The 13,027-nt window shown below is 48.4% G+C and overlaps 1 pseudogene; it reads left to right on the top strand.

The window, feature by feature from the left end:
* The first annotated feature begins 10,763 nt into the window (after positions 1-10,763).
* LOC144830014 (18S ribosomal RNA) lies at positions 10,764-11,896 on the top strand (annotated as a pseudogene).
* The last annotated feature ends 1,131 nt before the right edge of the window (positions 11,897-13,027 follow it).

Genomic DNA, 13,027 nt, shown 5'->3' with positions numbered 1-13,027 from the left:
ATCATATAAATCGGTATTTAGAATCCCAAAAAACATTAGTCGAGCGAATGTTAGACTGGAATTTGGTCTGAAGAAACAGTGTCTCGTTAGGCAATCTACATTTTTAAAATCTTTACTGTTATTATCCAGATCAGAGGAAGGCTCGCTGGCCAACCTTTGTTGGCTAGAGATTCAAAGAGGGGCCTATTCGGGAAGCTGGCGATCTTATTTAAACGAGTGTTTGCTTGCTTTTGATTGCCCAAACCTAGAGGATGAAATAAGGTGTAAAATGGTCTTTAAAAAAACAATCAATCAATCAGCAGCACTTTTGTCTTGTATAACGGATAAAGACGATTTAAGGGAAAAAAACCATCTTTGGACAATAGTAAACTCTTTTAACAATTTGTATCCCCAGCCCTATTTGAAATTTTATTTAAAACCTTATATTAAAAATAAATTTATGCTGCTACGGCTTGGGAGATACCCAACCAAAGATGGAATCCCAAAATGGGAAATAAATTGGCCCTCTAATATCTGTAGATTATGTGGTAAAAATGAAGAAACTCTACAGCATATTGTAACTTTGTGCCCAAGATTGCAAGTTGAACGTAAGAGGTTTTTAAAACCACTTTTTAAGGAAATGGGAGTAAGAACGTGCAGAACTGCAATCATTGTATGTCTAAGAGGTATTACACCAAGATTAGTTCATCAGTTTGTTAAATATATCCTCATAGTGGAATCAAAATTATGTAAGGAAGACTCTGCAATCGATGAAATCCATGTAATGAATGCTATTTAAAATGTCAATGACTCTATAATAGTAAATGTTTTTAGGGATCATGATGAAATTTTATAGAAATTTTTAAATTTAATTGTTATAAAAGTATGATCTCATTTTATAGATAATATTTGTTGTAAGTATATGATTTTCTAATTCGTTGTCTTAAAGTATATCAATCAGTTGGGGAGATAGTATATTAATTATTATTCTAACAATAATATGGTTTTATCAGAATTCTTTGATTAGCATCTAAAGTATTTGTTGTGGATCTAGAGTGCACATTGCACTTTATTTTAAATCTTGCTGCTAATTCGTTCATTAACACCTCGTTGCACTTTATGTCACTTTTGCTGCTAAACTGTTTATTGATTATCCTACTACAGCTGAATTAAGTATGTATATGAGTGCTGGATAATCTGGGTCTGTGTTTATATTGTTTTTTTTTTAATCGGGTTGTAAACTGAATTTGCTCTTTGCCGTTTGTAATGGTTTTAATTAATCAACAAAATAAACTTACTTACTTACTTAAAAAAAAAAAAAGACTCCCCTTTTACTACATATGAGTCACCCCTGAGTTAAGCCCTAGCCCCAGATATCCACCTCAACCTCCCGGTGGGCTACCAGATTCTCAGACTAGATCGGGTGAGAAAAACGGGGGGTGGAATTGTCATTATTAAAATAATTAATTCAGATGTATTACATCCCACCTCTCTCTCGCAGAGCGTGAAAGTCTTCAGTTCCTGTTCACACTATCCCACACCTGTACGTTCTCGGGTGTCCTCATTCACAAATCACCGGGAACTAGCTCCAGATTTTTGAAGACAATGCCAGATATATTAGCCAGCCTAGTGCTAGAGAAAACACACATAATAATTTTGGGGGGATTTTAACCTGCATTTTGATATACAGTATACCCCCACTGTTGACCTTGAGGTGCTACAACTAACCCAACTGGTGTCAAACCCTACACAAGATAAAGTGCATAACATGGAACCTATTTTTTCCAATGATCTAGTGGACACACTGTCTAGAGTTATCGCAGTCCCTTGGTCTGATCACTATCTCATTCTTTTTAAATTACCCAAATCTACTCAACAGTTCCATGGACGTACCCAGACGACGGCCACAAGAAGATGGTCAAAAGCTGGATCATAGAACTTGGGAAATTGGCTTGAAGGATACAATTCCTAAATTTGTAGTAATCTAGAATAGGATTACCAGTAATGGTCCAGGATAAAATTGTGTAGTCACTAGATGCATGCATTCCCAAAATTACCTCCAGTCCTAAAACACATACAAAACAAGCCCCGTGGTACATCAACCAACTTTTTGCACAAAAAAAACTTTGCAAGAAACTAGAAAGGAGCTGGTAAGAGGAATTTGACCCATCGCCTAAAACAAAATATAAAGCTTCAATTATATCCCATCATAACACAGGCCAAATTCTATGAGGAAAAAATTACTAAGGCGCGGAACTTCCCAAAGGAACTATTTAGAGTGTTCAAAACCCTCTGCTCCAAATGATAGTAGCATCTCACTACAAGCCACAAAAGAAAGATGAAGCAAAAAAGCTTCCTTCTTTCACAACAAAATCAATGATATTTAGAATAAATTCGTGATCAATCCTGAATCAGCAAGAATAGAGGAAAGCAAGAGCAGGGATCTGTCAAAGCCTCCAACTTTAGCACAATTTCCTAAACTTGGCGAAAAGACAATCCTTAATCTAATGAAGACAACCAAAACGGATCTCCATTAGGACCTGCACCCCACATATCTTATCCAAAGTGGCCAAGGTTATACTACCCTCGCTTATGGAACTTCTTAATCACTCATTAGATTTGGTCCAGGTTCCTAAGCAATATGAGCTTAGATCCAGCAATCCTGGCTAACCTGCGACTCATCTCATTACTTCCTTTTTTAGGAAAATTACTAGAGAAACATGTCAACCAGACATTAGTAAACTTTCAAGAACATAATAACATTCTTCATCCCACCCAGATGGGCTTTCTTGCCCACCATGGCACAGAAGCTGCCCTTTTGGTGATCACAGAGGAGCTCAAAGCAATATTAGATAATGGAGGCTCAGCCGCCATCTTAATATTGGATTTAAGCGTGGCATTTGACACAGTAGATCACACTATCCTAAGAGACAGAGTTCGGAAAGTGGGAATTCTGGACAAAGCATTAGACTGGCTCACTTCGTATTTGGAAAACAGATCATACCAAGTTATGGACAAAGACTGCCTCTCAGATAAATTTCAATTATTTGTGGTGCCCCACGCTGTTCAATATATATGTGTCCCAGCTTGCCATCTTAGTGCAAGTTTTTGACTTGTCGGCGGTCTCCTATGCGGAAGACACCCAGCTGGATGTCTCTCTAACAGAAGGTCCTAATCGAAGAAATAAACAATTGGCACCCTGCTTGGATAAATTGCGCCAATAGATGTCAAGTTGCCATCTAAAGCTCATTGACAATAAGACCGAACTAATGGTATTTGGAAACCAAGAAGCCATACATAGACCTCTGAGTAGCTTACCAGATGACATATCCCCGGACTCCAAACTGGTGATAAAAAAACTTGGGAATATGGTTGGGCAGTTGAATAACAATGGACCACCAAGTGAATAAATTGTCTGGCTCAATAAGATACTGGTATTGATCCCAGACCATCTAAGGAAAATGGTCATCCGTTCCCTCATAGTTTCCGGTCTGGATTGCGGCAACTGTCTTTAGGTTGGGGCTGCCAAATATGTAATAAAGAGACTTCAGCCCATTCAAAATGTGGCAGCAAGGCTCCTCTTAAAGGTTCCTAGTTACGTCTCCGCTAGAGAATCCCTCAAACAGCAGCATTGGCTCCCAATTGAGGCAATAATTACATTTGAATCCTTTGTATTGCACATAGGGCCATAAATACCAAGGGTCCTGTAAAGCTCAGAGAGTTGGTAACCACTTATGCTCTAACTAGAAAGCTAAGGTCCACGCATCTCCATCTCCTCAGTAGAACCAGGATAAAAAGGATGAGATGGGGAGGACGATAGTTTGCACAATTATTACCAAAGTTGTGGAATGATCTTTCACCTAGTCTCAGAGCAATGGAAAATGAACTCTCCTTTAGGAAGAAAATGAACACTTGGTTGTTTCCCCGCAAAAAGAACAATTTATGGACAGAATGCAGAACACTGTCATACATTCACCCCAGTACAGAGATATGGCCCTAAATCATTCTTTTTTTTGCGCCCCATGCCATCCCAGTTCACACCCAGCCATATGAAAACCAGTCTTGACCCTGCGCCCAATGGGAACAGTCCATCTCGAACTGCCAGGCCAGGTCCTCCCTGTACTGGAAACAAACATCTTAGGACCGGTTTCGGGGTTTTATCCCTCTGAAGCCACAATAGCATGACTCCAGTGGCATGGAGAGCACAGGACCCACGTCTGGGCATACCCGTCCGACTCGGGGTGACATATGCAAAAATGATTTATAGAATGCAGAACAATGTCATACATTCATCCCTGTACAAAGATCTAGGCCTAAATCCATTGTTTTTTGCTCCTTATGCCATTCCAGTTTGAACCCAGCCATATGAAAATCAGTCTTGACCCTGCCCCGATTGGAAACATTCCAGCCCGGACTGCAAGGACAGGCCCTCCCTGGAATGGATACAAGCATCCTAGGAAAGGTTTTGGGTGTTCTCCCCTCATCAGCCAGGATAGCATGACTCCAGTGACATGGAAAGCACAGGACCCACTTCTGGGCTATACCCCTTCCACTCGGGGTGACGAATGCAAAAATAACAATTGATGGACAGAATGCAGAACAATGCATACATTCACCCCAGTACATGGATCTGGGCCTAAATTCATAGTTTTTTTGCTCCCCATGCCATTCCAGTTCGAACCCAGCCATATGCGAATCAGTCTGCGCCCAATGGCGAACAGTCCACCCCGAACTGACTTGGCAGTTCGGGCTGGACTGTTTCCACCAGGACCAGGATCAAGAAGGATTTTAATATGGCTAGGTCCAAACTATGGTGGTGTGATGAGCAAAAGAATGATTGATTAAACCCAGATTCTTGTGACTGGGGTGAATGTTTGCAGTGTACAGCATTCTGTCCATCAACTGTTTCTTTTGCATATGTCGCCGAGACGTGGGTCCCGTGCTCACTACACCACTCCATTCAAGCTAGCCTGGCTGATGAAAGGTGATGCCCTGAAACCAGTCCCAGGATGCTTGTTTCCAGTCCAGGGAAGACCTGGCTTGGCAGTTCGGGCTGGACTGCTCCCACAAAGAACAGGGTCAAGATTGATTTACATATGGCTGAGTCCAAATTGGGGTGATGTGATGACCAAAAGAATGATGGATTAAACCCAAATCCTTGTGACTGGGGGTGAGTGTTTGCAGTATCCATCATTCCATCCATCAACTGTTTCTTTTGTATATTTCTCAGCACAGAACTCACCAGCAGGAGGAAGCCCTCTGGTAGCCATGTGCTTTAAAAACATAAACGTAGCTAACCCTATGCCCAGGGTGGTATGTAGGTAAAAGGTAGAACATGCGCCTTAATTGTGTGCATGTCCTGGTAGTGACAAATAGAATATGTGGTTTCTTACTGCTGTGAGGCTGCCCTATCATAGGGATGCATTGGGAATTCTATGATATGTGCATCAGTGGTAATTCCTGACATGAGAGGGATAGAGTGATCCAGTTTAGTATGTTTGGAATAGTGGTGATAAATGCTTTTCTATTGTGTGCACAGATTTATCATTACTATTTTAGAGTTGCCACATTTAGAAGTGGGCATTTCTGTGCACTAAGTGTCTTTGCGCCTGTCTGTTGTGTATTGACTGTCTGGCTTTGGAGTGACAGGAGCTGGGGAGGTGTCAGGGATCCAGAAAGTCTGGAAGAGTCAGTGCTAGGCTGAATAGGCCTGGTCTGCATTTGGAGTGGTGGGAGGAGTAGCATATGCACCTGAATAGGGCCATGCTTGCCTTCCACAATGATGGCTCTGGCCCCCTGTAGTGTGACTGGTGGCAAGGCCTACACTTACAATGGGGAGTGTTGTGAACTTGCAAAGTGCCATCCAGAACTGGTTTGGACTGGGTTCAGTGCCCTGGGATAGGGAAGGACAATGTATTGGGGCTATGACCGCATGTCTGTGAGCTTACTTGGAATGAGAAGACACAGCGTGGATTGCTACGTGCCAGGTGGAACGAGTTGTATTAACAATGTCAGCAATTTCAACACCTGCAGCAGTGGCATAACAAAGGTCCCCATGGCCCCCGCAGTGTGGGGGGACCTGAGCTCTAGGGGGGCCTCCTCAGCATTGTACTCTGGCTTCATCGTTCCTGAGTGAACCTGGAGGAAGACCCCTTCCTTGTACAATTCAACAACACAAGAGGGTCCCTGAGAGAAGTATAAATTACCAGGAGAGGGAAGCAGGGAAAAACAAGAAACAAGAACGGACCTCTCACCGGTATCTTTTTTAGTATTCAATTACTTTTGTCCAATGTATAAATCATCATTGTCCCAATCCAAAAATTATTTAGAAAAACATATTCTTATTTATTTATCATTTCTTCATGACTTTAATCATAGAACACATAAACAAATTCACATTAAATTCATTAACTTATATAAGCCCCAAAAACATATTCACAGACCCCATAGGAACATACACTCATCTAATCATATATACAGAAACCAATACTTCCACTCAACCTATCAAACACCACTCCACTCTCATACTCAAGAAAGTTCATCAAAAACAACCTAAAAAGAAATATACACAATTATATACAATTTATACAAACAAAAAAGGAAAAGAAGCTCCGACGCGCGTTACGGAAAAGGACCAAATGTCCACAGATCCTTCGTCAGGGCGCAGACTGAATAATTTTTGGTATAACATAAATTCTTCATATATGTAGAAAATTTCTTATTTTTCTTCTTCAATACAATACAAATATCCCAATATACAATTCTTGCACAGCGGGGCTTAAACATGAAGAAACATCCAATTTCGTAATGTCATCTCAGACTATAAGCTCTCCCGCCCCAAGGGCCTTCAAAAGGTGTTCCTCGGTGTCTGACACTGCAGATATAGATCCAACTAAGTAATTTTTCTTGCCAAGGGTATATCCTTTGATTGATACCGACTTATCCTCCAATTCTAAAAATACGGGAATACAAGAAAGCCAAAAGTATACGGGATCTCGAGGCGCTCAGCCAGAGGTACGCGCCGATAGAGTCACATGGGCATCACCTCACTGTCTGCTCATACGTGGATAACTCTACGCAGCTTCAGAGAACGTCCTCCAACGATACGGGACGGTCATCATTGGAGGCGCCTCATTTGGAGCTTTTAGGATTGAAAGCCAAAATCCTAACTTAAGACAAAATCCTAACATAGGACAAACTCTTAACTTAAGACAAAATATTAACTTAAGACAAAATCCTAACTTAAGACAAAATCCTAATTTAGGACAAAATCCTAACTTAAGACAAAATCCTAATTTAAGACAAATCCTAATTTTAGACTAATAAATGCCTTCTGTGAATACCACAAGTAGTAAGTGAACTGGGTACCTAGAGTGGTAAGTGGGTAGTTGCTGCAAGAAACACTGGGGACTGTCAGTGAGGATCATTATTGAGACCTCTTATAAACCAAGCTTGTGCCCCTCATCTATATTCTTGGTTGAACTGCAGCTGGGAGGACTGGTGGCTTTATTGACGTCAACATAGTTGGTGCCACAATTAAAGTGGGACGGCAGGACAACAGAAGCCGTGAAGCAGTGAAGCAGTGGCAACCAACATGGTCCTCTGCATGGCCCCCCAATACCTCTTCTCTTTGACTACTCCACCTGCTATAATCTGATCCATAGCTTTACAAAAGGTGAAGGCACAGCAACCAAAGAGACAGCCCTCACTGAGATAACTGGGGTAACTGAGGATAACTGAACAAACTGATTAACTGGCCATTTGAGCACAAGCACTAAAAGTACCCGAGCACCTCTGGGCCATCTCAGGACTAGGGGAGGGCATAGTTGACATGCTCCATGATGTGGAGTTATGGAAACAACTCGAACCCACATCCTGCGGCCAGCCGAGGGCCCGTGTGCCCAGGACAGGGGTCCCTCGTTCCCAGGCGGGCCCCTTAATCTCTCTGGCTTGGCTGGGTTGAGAAGCAGGGATCAGCCCCAGGGCCTGACTTTCGGGCAGGGCCAGGGGTGTGGGAGCCCCCGTCCTACAGCCTGCCAAAGGTCCATCTGCCCAGGACAAGGGTCCCTGGTGCAGAGCCCCCGAGCCCTACAAAGGCAGGCGGGAGGTCTACTGCGGAGGCTCCGGCCATCTGGTCGTGCCTTTTCCCCTCGACCATCTGGTCGCACACAATGTTTTCCAATGGAGTGACCAGATGGCCGGGCTGTCCTGGATGTTCCAGTGGGAGCTCATTTGCCTCCTCCAAGACGTTGGGCGCGTCCGCGCCTAACGTCCCCAGAGTCTCGCTGTGTGCACGGGTTACCAGAAAGAGGGGTAGCTTTCCTCCGGATTACTAGGGACAGGGTATGCCAGAACACCCCTCCCGGGCTGGCGGTTCTCAGCCGGTGACCATATGGGCTAAGCCCAGACAACACCTCCCCTCCGTTAGGGGGCTCCCTCCTCTGGCCCCTGGCCCCCGGCGTGGTAAAGTGCCCAGGGCTCCATGGTTCCGGGCAGTCTTCCTTCGGCATCCGGGCCCAAGACCTCCGGCAGTCCTCTCCGTGCCTGGGGTCTCTGAGCCACCCGGAGGCAGAGCCCCCGATCCCTGCAAGGGCAGGCAGGAGCCCTTTTGTGAAGGCTCAGGTGGGCAGATGAAGTCCTTCCGGTCCCAGCCATCTGGTCGCATCTTTTCCCCTCGGCCATCTAGTTGCATACAATGCTTTCCAATGTGATGACCAAAAGGCTGGGCTGCCCCGGAAGTCACGATGGGGAATCATATGCCTCCCCGTTCCCAGCCAGGACTACAGGAGGTCAGGCGTGTCCATGCCTAGGGGTCCCTGAGTCTCTCAGTAAGCACGGGTTACTTGAAAGGTGGGTAGCCTTCCCCCAGATTTCTAGAGACAGGGTAGTCTGGAACCACTCTTGGCCTAGCAGTCCTCAGCTGGCAGCTGGACAGGCAAGGATGCCACCCCACCCAGGGTCTGTCCCCGGGCCTGCCACATGGCAGGCCTCCCTGGATGGGGTCCAGTGGGCCTGGAGAGCCTCCCCCTGCTCGGCTGGGTTCAGGGGCCCAAATGGTGTCTGGCAGGCCTGGGGAGGCTTCCCCTTAGCCTCTGGGCCTGGTTGCCCTGGCTGGGTCCATGGGCCATCCCGGGCCCCATGTCGGGTGCTCCGGCCCTGGGCCCAGTCCCCCAGTCTGATGCTCTGCCAAAGGACCAGGACGGGGTTCCGTTGTGCCCGGGGGAGCCTCCCCTTGCTCAACTGGATTCAGTTGCCCAGTGAGGGTGGCCTCCCCATCCCCGACTCCGTCTTTGGTCCTGCCATCTGGCAGGGTGCCCGGGATGGGGTCCTGCGGGCCTGGGGAGGCTTCCCCTGCACCCGTGGGCCTGGTAGCCCCAGCTGCGTCCAGGGGCCCCACCGGGCCCGTATCGGGTGCTCTGGCCCTGGGCCCTATCCCGAGGCCTGCTACTCCACCAAAGACACAGGAGTGGGGTCTGTTGGAACTGTGCTTGCCTCCCCTGCTTGTCATGGTATCCGAGGGCCCTGGGTTCGAGGGCCCATCGGGTCCCCCTCACAGCGCCCATGTCCGGGGCCCAGCTGCCCCAGGCCTCTGACCCCCATGCCCCAGTGCCCGCTCACTCTTTCATTGGGGCACAGAGCAACCAGATGGCTTCCCTTTTGAGCCCGGCCATCTGGTGGTACCTTTCCCCTCAGCCATCTGGTTGCATCTATCCAATCGGCCATCTGGTCGCACGCAATGCTTTCCAATGGGGCAACCAGATGTCTGGGCTTCCATGGAAGTCTTGATAAGGGCTCATTTGCCTCCCCGATCACAGTAGGTTGGACACATTCGTGCCTTGGGTCCCCTCTGTCACCTTGTGTGCACGGATTACAAGAAAGGGGGGTAATTTTCCTCTGGATTACTAGGGAGACTGTCAGTCAGACCTCAATGAGGTTTGGCGAGTCTAAAAGATAGGAAGGAAGAACCCGGGCCTGCCCGCTGGGGTCCGCAGAGGACCGGGTACGCACCTGCCTCTCTATCCCTTCCTGATTATCCTTTTCTCTGAGCCTGCTCAGTCAGAACTCTCTGATGTCCAGCGATTCTGAGACCGGGGAGGGCAGCATATGGGCCTACCCAACGGGGCGCTTAGGGGGCCAGTTCTGCCTCTAAGCTCCTTCCTGAAGGGTCTTTCCTCCAAGTCTGCTTGCCCCAGGAGCAAACAGGGATGCAAAGCAGGCATCTCCACGCAGGGTGGCCAGCTAGGGGATGCCCCGGCTGTACTCTGATCGATTGGGCGCTCTCTGTCCGGTTAGGGATAGACTGCTTGGAACGTCTGACTCAAGGGCCTGCAGCCTGGCATGAGGCCCTTCACCCCACACAGCAGAGCTTGTGCCCCCCAGTGGTCTGACCCGAGCAGAAGGGGTCAGGTGACACCAGGCCCTTGGATGCTGCTGCTTGGCAGGTACGTAGGCCCCGTGCGCCATGCCGTCACCCCTCTGTGCCCAGCACATTTCCACAGCAGCTCGGAACGACCGTTCCGAGGGGTGCCACCGCCGCAAGGCTCCGGCAGCCCTGCGACTCGCTCAGGCTGCGCCTCTACCCGCTTCTCCCTTCCAGGGGAGATGGCTGGGTCTGCTGGTGCCCATGCGAGCGCACCTCCCCAACCCTCCAGCGAGCCCTCCCGCCCAGGCGGGTGGGTTCCTTCCCCTAGCATGCTCCCGAGAGGGAGAGGTGCGTAAAGGTTGCCGGTTGGGGAGATCGGTAAAAGGCCCCCCAAACCCACCCCTTCAGCAGGTGCGGCTTACTGGTTGATCCTGCCAGTAGCATATGCTTGTCTCAAATATTAAGCCATGCACGTGTAAGTACACACGGCCGCTACAGTGAAACCACGAATGGCTCATTAAATCAGTTATGGTTCCTTTGATCGCTCCATCAGTTACTTGGATAACTGCGGTCATTCTTCAGCTAATACATGCTGATGAGTGCTGACCTCCCGGGATGCGTGCATTTATCAGACCAAGACCAATCTGGGCTCCCCCGGCCGCTTTGGTGTTTCTAGATAACCTCGGGCCGATCGCTCATCCCTGCGACAGCGACAATGAATTTGGATGTCTGCTCTACCAACTTTTGCTGGTACTTTCTGTGCCTACCATGGTGACAACAGGAAACAGGGAATCAGGGTTCAATTCATAAGAGAGAGCCTGAGAAATGGCTACCACATCAAACGAAGGCAGCAGGCAGGCAAATTATCCACTCCCGACCAGGGGAGGTAGTGATGAAAAATAACAATACAGGACTCTTTCGAGGCCCTGTAATTGGAATGAGTACCCTTTAATCCTTTAACTCCGGATCCATTGGAGGGCAACTCTGGTGCCAGCAGGTGCGGTAAGTCTAGCTCCAATACCGAATATTAAAGTTGCTGTAGTTAAAAAGCTCGTCGTTGGATCTTGGGATTGAGCTAACGGTCCAACGCGAGGCGAGCTACCTCCTTCCCCAGCCCCTGCCTGGGCTGGGGAAGGAGCTGCCAGCTCCCTTGATGCTCTTGCTGAGAGTCCTGGGGGTCCGAAGCATTTACTTTGATAAATTACAGTACTCAAAGTCGGTCGGTCGCCCGAGTACTTCAGCTAGGAATAATGGAATAGGACTCCAGTTCTTATTTGTTGGTTTTCGGAACTGGGGCCAGGATTAAGAGGGACGGCCGGGGGCATTGGTATTGTGCTGCTACAGGTGAAATTCTTGGACCGGCGCTAGACGAACCAAAGCAAAAGCATTTACCAATAATATTTTCATTCATTAATTAAGAACAAAAGTCAAAGGTTCGAAGACGATCAGATACCGTCATAGTTCTGACCATAAACAATGTCGAGCAGCGATCCGGCTGCGTTATTCTCATGACCCGCCAAGCAGCTTCCGGGAACCCAAAGTATTTGGGTTCTGGGGGGAGTATGGTTGTAAAGCTGAAACTTAAAGGAATTGAAGGAAGGGCACCACCAGTATCGGAACATGTGCTTTATTTGACTCAACACGGGAAATCTCACCCGGCCCGGACTCTGAAAGGATTGACAGATCGATAGTTCTTTCTCGATTCTGTGGGTGGTGGCGGGTGGTGGTGCATGGCCGTTTTTAAGTGGTGGATCGATTTGTCTGGTTAATTCTGATAACGAACGAGAGTGAGGTCCTCGTCAGGCCCCATCGTGTTCGGCACTGGCTCTGAGAAGATGATCAAACTTAACTAAAGAGAGGTAGTGAACGGGCCGGGTGACCAGATAGCCCTGAGAGCCGGGTGACCAGATGCCGGCTGGCCAGGTAACCTCCTCCTTTTGTCTTTCCCCAGGTTTCTGCACTACTTGGAGCTAATAGTCAAAGAAAATGGGCTGTCCAGGCAGGCAGGTAGAAGACATGGCCTGTGCTTAACCCTCCTTGGTTCCAGCTGAGGGTCCGGGTGCTGGGGTTGGGGGTCCACCAGGGCCTGGGGAGGCTCTTCCCAGCCTGGTTAGGGCTCAGGAGCTTGAGACAGGGCCAGGGGCTTGAACTCCGTCTGGCGGATCACAGGGTGCGGGAGCCCCCTTTACTGCAGGCCAGTCGAAGGTCCTGGGGGCTGAGGACGCGGGACCACCGGGGCCCATGGAGTCACTCCCAGGCCTGGCTAAGGTTCGGAAGTTGGGACCAGGCCCAGGGCTCGAGCTCTGTCTGGTGGGCCCCGGGGTCCTGGAGCCTCACGTCCTGCAAGCCAGCCGAGCGTCCTGGCGCTGGGGACGGGGATTGAACGCGGACCAGCAAGTTTGGAAGCTGGGACCTGGCCTGAGGCTCGAGCTCTGTCGGGGGGGCCCCGGGGAGCTGGAGCCTCCCTGTCCTGCAAGCCATCGGAAGGTCTGGGCACTGTGGGTGGGGGTCCATCAGGGCCCAGGAAGGCTCTCCCCGGCCTAGCTGCTTTCAGATGCGAGAAGTGGGGGTGGCTTGCTAAGTTCTCTGCCCACCCCTATTCGGGACCCAGCAGTCCAGGATCAAGCAATCCCCAACAATCAAGGTAATCAATATCAATATGAGATCTGTAAGGGTGAGGCTGCA

The sequence above is a fragment of the Lissotriton helveticus genome, chromosome 4_1, assembly GCF_964261635.1.
Source record: "Lissotriton helveticus chromosome 4_1, aLisHel1.1, whole genome shotgun sequence".
Classification (NCBI taxonomy): Eukaryota; Metazoa; Chordata; class Amphibia; order Caudata; family Salamandridae; genus Lissotriton; species Lissotriton helveticus.
The sequence above is the reverse complement of the archived record's forward strand: the minus strand, read 5'-3'. Positions and strand labels throughout refer to the sequence as shown.